We start from the raw sequence: 8,588 nt of genomic DNA on the forward strand, positions 1-8,588 counted from the left end.
TTTGATAAGCATGTGCTTATGCCTTTGGCTAGTCATGCAATAAGATTTTAGTAGTTTATCTTTCGTAGCTATTTGCTAGTTGTTTGCTAATATTTTTGTAATTTATATACACAAAATTTTTGCCAAGTATATTGATTTTAGGTGGTTAAGGTAGATTAATTTTAGGATTATTAGTTTGTGTTATATTACTGAAAGTGTTGGAAATTAGCTGAATTGATGGATAATGCTGTTGATTTTGTGTTGAATATGCTGAATTTGTGTTGAATTTGCTGAAATTTGTTTGAATAGTTTTTTGACTTAATGTTGAACTTACTGTTGAATAGCATTGATTTGTTGTTCTGAATTTCTGTCAATTAGTATGCTATTTTTAGACATGACGACAGGTAGAAGTCTGCTGGATCAGGCTGCTGGTAAGTCGTAGTCGTGGTTGGGGTAGAGGAAGGGTTTCTTCCGGTACCCCGGGGACTTTTGGATCCTCTCCCTCTACTCTGACCACCCCGGTGACGTCACAGGTTGTGTTTAGCGGACCAACCGTTCATCGTGGTCCCTAACCCCAACTACGTGCCTCCGTCTATGATGATGACGCCGCCTCTTACTGCTCAGCAGCTTCAGTCGTCGATCCTGATGTATTTTGGCGCGAGACCATCTCAGTGCCATACAAAAACTACGTATACAGGTCAGGGTCGTTCTTTGCCAGCAGCCTTCACACCTCTACGTTGATTCTATCGTCAGGCTTTGCCACTAGTCGAGCCGGTGAACTCGAGGACGACGTAGATTTGAGGCTACAGGTGCAGAAGCTCCAGCGCAGCCTTCACCAGCCGGCTCAGGAGCTGAACGATTACTGGGAGAGGTTTCAGGAGATCCTCACCCGCATGACGTCTACAGATGAGCTCAGGCTGGAGTTGAGGGAATCACTGGAGCGGCTTCAGCGTATGGAGGCTAAGATGGAAGTGTACCAGGCCAAGATGCACATCGCTGACATCAACCCTGCTAGTGGTAACATCGTTGCTGGTGGCACATAGACATCACTACCTTCTGCACCGCCGACTTAGGGCTACGGGACCGACGATGACGACGACTACCTGGATCTGTAGTTATTAGTATTTTCGTTTTATTGTTTTATTGTATTTATTTGATGTACTTGATTTTTAATTTATTTGAACTTTGTATTATTTATTTTAAATAATAGGTTTTCATTATTTATGAATTGACCATTAATTGTGTAAAAAATAAATTTGAATAAAAAATTAAAATTGATCATTTATTTCATTTTTTTTTTAAAAAATTGACATTACCGTCGGATTTACCAAGGGAATAATCCAACGGTAATAGTACCAGAAACAACATATCTTGGTGCCAACATTACTTTCAGAAAATATCTTGGTGCCAACATTACTTTCAGAAAAATTCGCTGATAACCAAATAGTTTTTTGAATAGGTAATCTATTGCAGAATCGAACGATAATTACTGTCGGACAAAAAAATTTTGACGGTAAACATTTACCGGCGAATTTTATACCGTTTGATTCTTTTTTACGGTAAATTTATTTTTTTCATTTTTCTGGCAGTAAATCCAATGGTACTCAACGTTTTTCTTGTAGTGAACTACATATAAGGGCTGCACTTTGAGTCGTTGCCTTATTTTAGATGTGGCATTATCCCTATAATTTCCATCTTACATAGTTACACATTGAGAAAATATTCAGTTTGGTCCCTGAAGTTACACTCGAGCTTCAATTTAGTCCTTGAAGTTTCAATTGCCTCTATTTAGTGCTTAAACTTTTTAAATTTTAATCATGTTAGTCCCTGCAATGGTTTCTGTCACAGAGTCATTACCGGAGAGATGACGTGTACAATAGAATGCCATGCTGGACTCCACTAAAACGACGTTATATAGGCGGAAGAGATGACAAACGTCTTAGTTAAACAACCACTACACCATATTCTCCCCATAATAGGACTATTCTCCTTCTTTATCATCTCTTCAATGGCACTGTTGCGAGTTTGACTTATTAGATTCGTTGAAGTCGCGATTCTCTTCTCTTCAACCACTTCATATTGCATCGATCGTCTTTTCTTCACCTACGTTGAGTAAGTTTGAGGTAAGGAAACTAATGAAAAAAAATTCTATACCCATGATGATACTTTGTTTTTTTGTTTCACTTTCGGTTTCCCTTCTTTTTTTTATGCATTCTTGCATTTTGCTTTACATGTTAGTATATGTTAATTTTTATGTTTATTCTCTATTAGGGTTTATGATTTCAATGACTATCATTTAATTTCTTGGTTTATTAGTTAGATGTTCGATCATTCTTTGTTTCTGTACCATTAATTTGATTGTGAGTATTTTAGAGGAGTTTTTTTGGGTTAGAGTTTCGACATTGGTGTGTTTGTCTGATAATTAATGGATTAAGAAATAAAAGGATGAAATCAGATTGTCATGTATAATATGTTATATTGGATTCTTTTTCTGTTTTATTTAAAAAAAAAGTACAGTTTCATCAAAATGTTAATCTCTATATGTAACTATGTTAATTAAGTCAATTGCTTATTGCATCTTATAACATGGAGTGATTGATTTAGAAGATTTAATTATTGATTGTATATGCATGTTGTTTGTTTATTTTCCATTCGATATAAATAGTTCAAGACACTCATTTCCATTAGAAATTGTTTGATAATGCCCAAGACGACTCGTTATTTTCTGAATCTCATGTAATGTAATAAAGCATCAGTGTATCCGTATTTGGATTCTTATGACAACCTATATTCAAGACCAGAGTAAAGCTGACTAGATAAAAATGATGGAAACTTAAATTCAAAAATTGAACTTCCAAGAACGGGACACTGTTCAAGTGTTCATATTCTAAATTTAAATGAAAATTTTGTTTTGAGTTGCTGCTTACTTTGTATGAAATTATAAAATTCGTTTTTTTATGCCAATAACGACTGGACTTGCTAGTTAATTAATTTTGAATTGTGTTTTTATGTTTTACCGAATTTATTGGAAACATTACTTTTTGGTTTGATCTTATTTTTCGAGAGGGGATACTCTCATAAAGACGCAGAAAATACGTCTTTTTTTAAAAATATTTTTTAATAATTAAAAGTTAACACATATAATCACTTAAATTATGTTATTTTTCTCAAAATTAGGTCAGATAAATTAATTTGACCGAAAAATAGTGAATTAAATTTTGAATCCGTCTAAATTAATATTATTTTTTATAAAAAATGACTACAATATCCCTATTATATAAAATAACTAAAATATTCTTATTATATATCTTAATTTTGAGAATTCTAAATTTTAGCCCTTTTTTTCTCTATCGTTATAGGGTTAGAATTTAAAATTTTTTAAAATTAATATATATATAGGAATATTTTAGTTGTGTTTTATAATAGGGATATTGTAGTAATTTTTTTATAAAAAATATTAATTTATACCAATTTAAAATTTAATTTATTAATTTTTTTGATAAACTGATTTGCCTAGTCTAATTTTAATAAAAATAATATAATTTAATTGATTATATGTATTAAATTTTAATTTTTAAAAATCATCTTTATAAAAAGACATTTTTGATATCTTTATCTAAGTGGCTTTCTTTTTGAGAACCTAGAATAATTATATTTTTCCTGTAAGAGATAATACAACACATCATAGAATTGCCCTCCTAGTTTTTTACCTTTGTGGGGAAGATATTAGTATTTATTCTTGTACATCGTTCCTCTTTTTATTCCTATTTCATATGTGGATGTTCTAAATTTAGTTTTTGTGCATTAATTTAGTTTGTTGTTGTCTCATAACAACTTATATTTATATCAAGCACACTAGTTCTAGTTATTATTGTTGTTGTTAACCATTTTTTAAATTTTCTATGCGTAGAAGGAAGATCAATTCATTAAAATTATATATCACCATGGAGGATCATTTGTCATAAATGAAGATGGAAGCTTGACATATTGCAGGGAGCAAATTTCAGAATTACTTGAATTAGATACAAATACATTAGATGAAGAGATGAGAGAGAGAGTGAGAGAGAGTGTGTGTGGGTGGAAAACACAGGGGGGGTAGAGCTAGGAAATATGACAAAGATCCGAGAATCTGGAACCGAGAAGCGTATCAACAGTTGGAGCATGAATCTTTTTTCATCTTTGTGGATAACCTTCCTAAAGACATATCAAAGAGGGAGCTGTTTCAGTTGTTCAATTGGACGGGACGCATAAATGACATATATTTGTCACGTAAACAAAAACGTGATAACATATACATTTTTGCGTTCATACGATACACTACGAAGGGGGGCCTTGAAGGCAATAATGGAAATGAATCGAATGAGGTTGAGAGGAAAAGTGGTTTTTGTGGGTGAAGCGAAGTACAGAAGGAAGATGGGTGCGACCGTCATGAATAGACCTCGTAGAGGAGAAACTAATCACAACAACATTACTCAACAGGCACAATGTGAAGAACTTCGAATTGACGCACGTCTGAATACAATAGAGGTCAGAATGGAGGAAAAAAAACAAGATCCACATGGAAATGGGTGGACAAAAAAGATGGAGGTTACTGTGGCGAAAGAGAATTTGGACTGGCTACAAAGGAGCTTAGTAGGAGGAACGGCAAAGCCTATTGATTTTAATTCTCTGAAAGACACTATAGCCAAAAACTTCCCGCAAGTCACTCAAGTACGAGAATTGGGTGCATACAAAGCTCTACTGACTTTTGATTGTGTGCTAAGCGCGGAAGAGACTTACACCTTTAAAATGAATAGCCTCCTACAATTCTTTCACAGTGTATGGAGATGGGAGGAGGCGGAGCGAAGTGAAACAAAAAGAGTTTGGTTAGAATGATTTGGAGTCCCCTTGCATGTTTGGTCAGTAGACACGTTCAAGAGAATAGGAGGACAATGGGGGGAAGTAGTTGGGTGCGATAAAATGACAGAATCCTGCAATTCATTCAGTGTCGGGGCGAGTGCAGATCGATACATGCGCTATGGACGTGATCAATGAGTGGATACATATTACAATATGCCTCAGTGGTTTTGATGTACTGGTAAAAGAAGTGGGAGGAGAGACATATAGTGTAGGATGTAAGTTCAAAAATTTGGCAGCTGGCGACATTAGTAGCAGCGAACAATCCTGCCGAATAACCGAGACCAGGCGGCGGAGTTGCCGATGAGGGTTACGAGGGAGGATGAAAAAGGTAAGGGCATATTGGTAGTTTCACAAGAAATTTTGAATGAATGGAATTATGACAATTCAAAACAGAATCATATCAAAATGGGAACAGTTGAACGAAATTATCATGGAATTAAAGAAAGAGCTGATTTTGTGGGAAGAGATATTATGAGTGATGGGGAAGATTCAGACAGAACTATATCAGAGGGGATTTGCAATCAGATATATGGGCTGGCCAGGGGAGCCATAAGGGAAAGAAAAACCGTGGTGGGCTCAAAAAAAATGGCCCACGGTCAATTGCCACGCTATTAAGGCCTTGCCTTTGCAACAGGGCCCAATTCCTTCAAACGCACCAAGCCATAGCAACGCTAGGTCAGGAGGCATGGGTGGACTGATCCATCAACAGCCGGGTCGAGCGGATCGTGGGAAGCGGGGGGAAGTTTGCCCAGGCCCTAGCGCCGCATCTGAAGCGAGCGACTCGCTCCTTCCTAGCGCAGCAGCTCGAGGGAGAGACTATGGAGAAGGTTGGCCGGCGATGAAGGCCAATAGAAGGACACGCTGCGACGGAGATAGTCGAGTGAAGGACGGTGTAATTGAGGTTGTTGGCAGCAGTGGTAAGGCGGGTCCGCGACGTCCAGGGAGCGTGAATCACACCGATGAGGCTGGTAAGCATGGAGATGAAGGGACCGGCGTCGCAGGGGATTCTGTTGAGACTAAAGTAGTGAGGACATGGCTGGCTATAAGCAGTGAAGACGTTGCGGGAGTGGAGGACTTGGGAACAGGGTTAGCTAGAGATGATGAAGATGTGGTAGACGTGAACGGGGATAGCAGAGAGATGAGCCAAGAAGGGAATGATGCTGGGAACTCGGACAGTGACATGGAAAACAAAACCTGGGCTAACGAGTACGAGGATCATGAAGCTAATGTTGTTAATAAACGTAGCGGGTTGACGGTAATCAGGGAGAGTGTGGCGCAAGAGGGGGCTGAAACTGGGGAGACTCTAATAGAAGCAAAAGGTAATGAAGTTGATAGAGATACGAGTGGCAATCAGATTTCAAAAGTGGAGGAGCAAATGATGGAGAATAAAAGGACCTGGGATCTAGTGGTGGAATCTGGTGCTATGTTATATGATGAAGAAGGCGATATTATGGCAATGCTCCAAGCTCAGAATGAAGAAAATGCTCAAAAAAGAAGATTAGCAAAGCAAAAGGCGAAAGCAAGACGGTGCAGACCCAAGAATGGAAAAAAGGTGTGTAATAAACTATTAAAATAATTTTCAGTTCATGGAATGTTAGGGGTTTGAGGGGTGATGGAAAGCTGAGAATGGTCAAGGAGTTAAAGTTGAAATATAGACTGAATATGCTAGGATTGATTGAGACTAAAAGGCATGTATTGACGAGATTTGATGTAGCACGGCTCTGGGGGAGCGATAGCGTGGGGTGGGAATATGTTGCGTCTGTGGTGCATCGGGTGAATTGTTGTTAATCTAGGACGAATTGACGTTTAAAATGAACAATTGCTACAAAGGAGAGAGATAGTTGTGTGTTGAAGGGGTCTTATTAAAGAATAACTTCAATTGCGCATTCTTCTTGGTTTACGGCGCTCATACTAGAGATGAAAAACTTGTTGTGTGGGAGGAGCTGAGCTATATTGTTGGGTTATGCCAGGTCCCTTGCTGATTCATGTGGGACTTTAATGAGATTGTACAGGTGGAGGAAAGGAAAGGCGCTGATAACTTAACAGCATCGGCTGAGGATTTCAAGAACTGGGTACAAGATATGCACTTAGTGGATTTGCCGCTCAATGACCGAAAGTATACATGATTCAGAGGGTCTTCATGTAGTCGGATTGACAGAGTGATGGTTAGCTTGGAATGGATTAAGGAGTTTCCCGATACCCGCCTTAAGGGAGGCCCAAGGGGTTTATCAGATCATTGTCCGATGATAGTGGAAGATACAAAGATAAGTGGTGGTCCAAGACCGTTTAGAAATCTAGACTCATGGTTTACACATGAAGGTTTTCTAGGAATGGTCAAGGAGGAATGGAGGGGGTTGGGGGAGATAGAGTTCACAGAAAAATTGAAAGCCTTGACAGCTCCTTTGGGAAGATGGCGCAAAGATAATTTTGGGGATATGGATAAGAAAATTAAGAGGTTTGAGGAAGAGATGAAGAAGGTAGACGACTTGGTAAGTAGTGGGGTATATGATGCAATACTAGAAGCAAGAAGGAAGGCGCTGGTGACTTGCTGTGAGAGATGGTATGTCAGGAAAGAAGTACATTGGAAACAGATGTCGCGATCTAAGCATGCGAAGGACATGGACAAAATCACCAGATACTTTCACCACATAGCTTCTTCAAGGAGGAGGAATAACATAATTGATGGTCAGGTAATCAATGGAAGATTAGTCAGAAACTCGGCTAGAATAAAGATTGCTATCAGAGAGTTTTATAAGCAGTTGTATCATCAGGAGAAATCTCCTTTGGTGGGCTTCAGGGATGGATTGGTAGAAATGATATCTGAAGAGGATTCAATGGCTTTAGAAGTTTTGCCGTCAGTTGAAGAGATTAAAGAGGCATTGTGGGACTGTGAATCGTCTAAAGCACCAGAAAGTGACGGATATAACATGAACTTCATCAAGAACTGTTGGGGTGAGATTGGGGCTGAGTTTACGGCAGCTGTGACTGATTTTTTTCAGACATCCAGACTACCTAAAGACTCTAATATCACATGGGTGGCGCTGGCACCCAAGTTCATTGGGGCTAAGGAGATCAAAGACCTTCGGCCGATCAGTATGGTTGGATGTGTATATAAGGTGATTTCAAAGGTATTAGTTAGGAGGATGAGATCAGTGATGCCAGGACTGGTTGGAGAGACTCAGAGTGTGTTTGTCAAGGGTCGTAAAATACATGATGGGACACTTATTGCGTGTACTGTGCATTGGCTTAAAGAAAGGAAAAAGGAAGCGGCAATAATCAAATTGGATTTTCAGAAGGCATATGATAGAGTCAAGTGGAGATTTGTGGACTTTGTCTTACAGAAGATGGGGTTTGGGCGTAAATGGCGGGAGTGGGTGATGGAGTGTGTCGGCACAGCTTTTATGTCAGTTTTGGTAAATGGTTCACCAACGAAACCATTCAAGATGGAAAGAGGCTTGAGACAAGGTGGTCCACTTTCCCCATTCTTATTTGTTCTTGTCGTTGATGTCCTACATAGAATGGTAGGTGAGACTGTTAGAAACCGACGTATATCCCCATTGTTGGTTGGGAGAGACAGTATAAAACTGTCACACCTTCAGTTTGCAGACGACACTATGTTATTTTGCCCGCCAGAGGAAGAGACTATCAAGAATTATAAGAGGCTCCTACGCTGCTTTGAGTTTATGTCGGGGCTAAGCATCAATTTTGAA

Source organism: Arachis ipaensis, chromosome B10 (genome assembly GCF_059453495.1).
Source record: "Arachis ipaensis isolate K30076 ecotype BB chromosome B10, ASM5945349v1, whole genome shotgun sequence".
Lineage (NCBI taxonomy): Eukaryota > Viridiplantae > Streptophyta > Magnoliopsida > Fabales > Fabaceae > Arachis > Arachis ipaensis.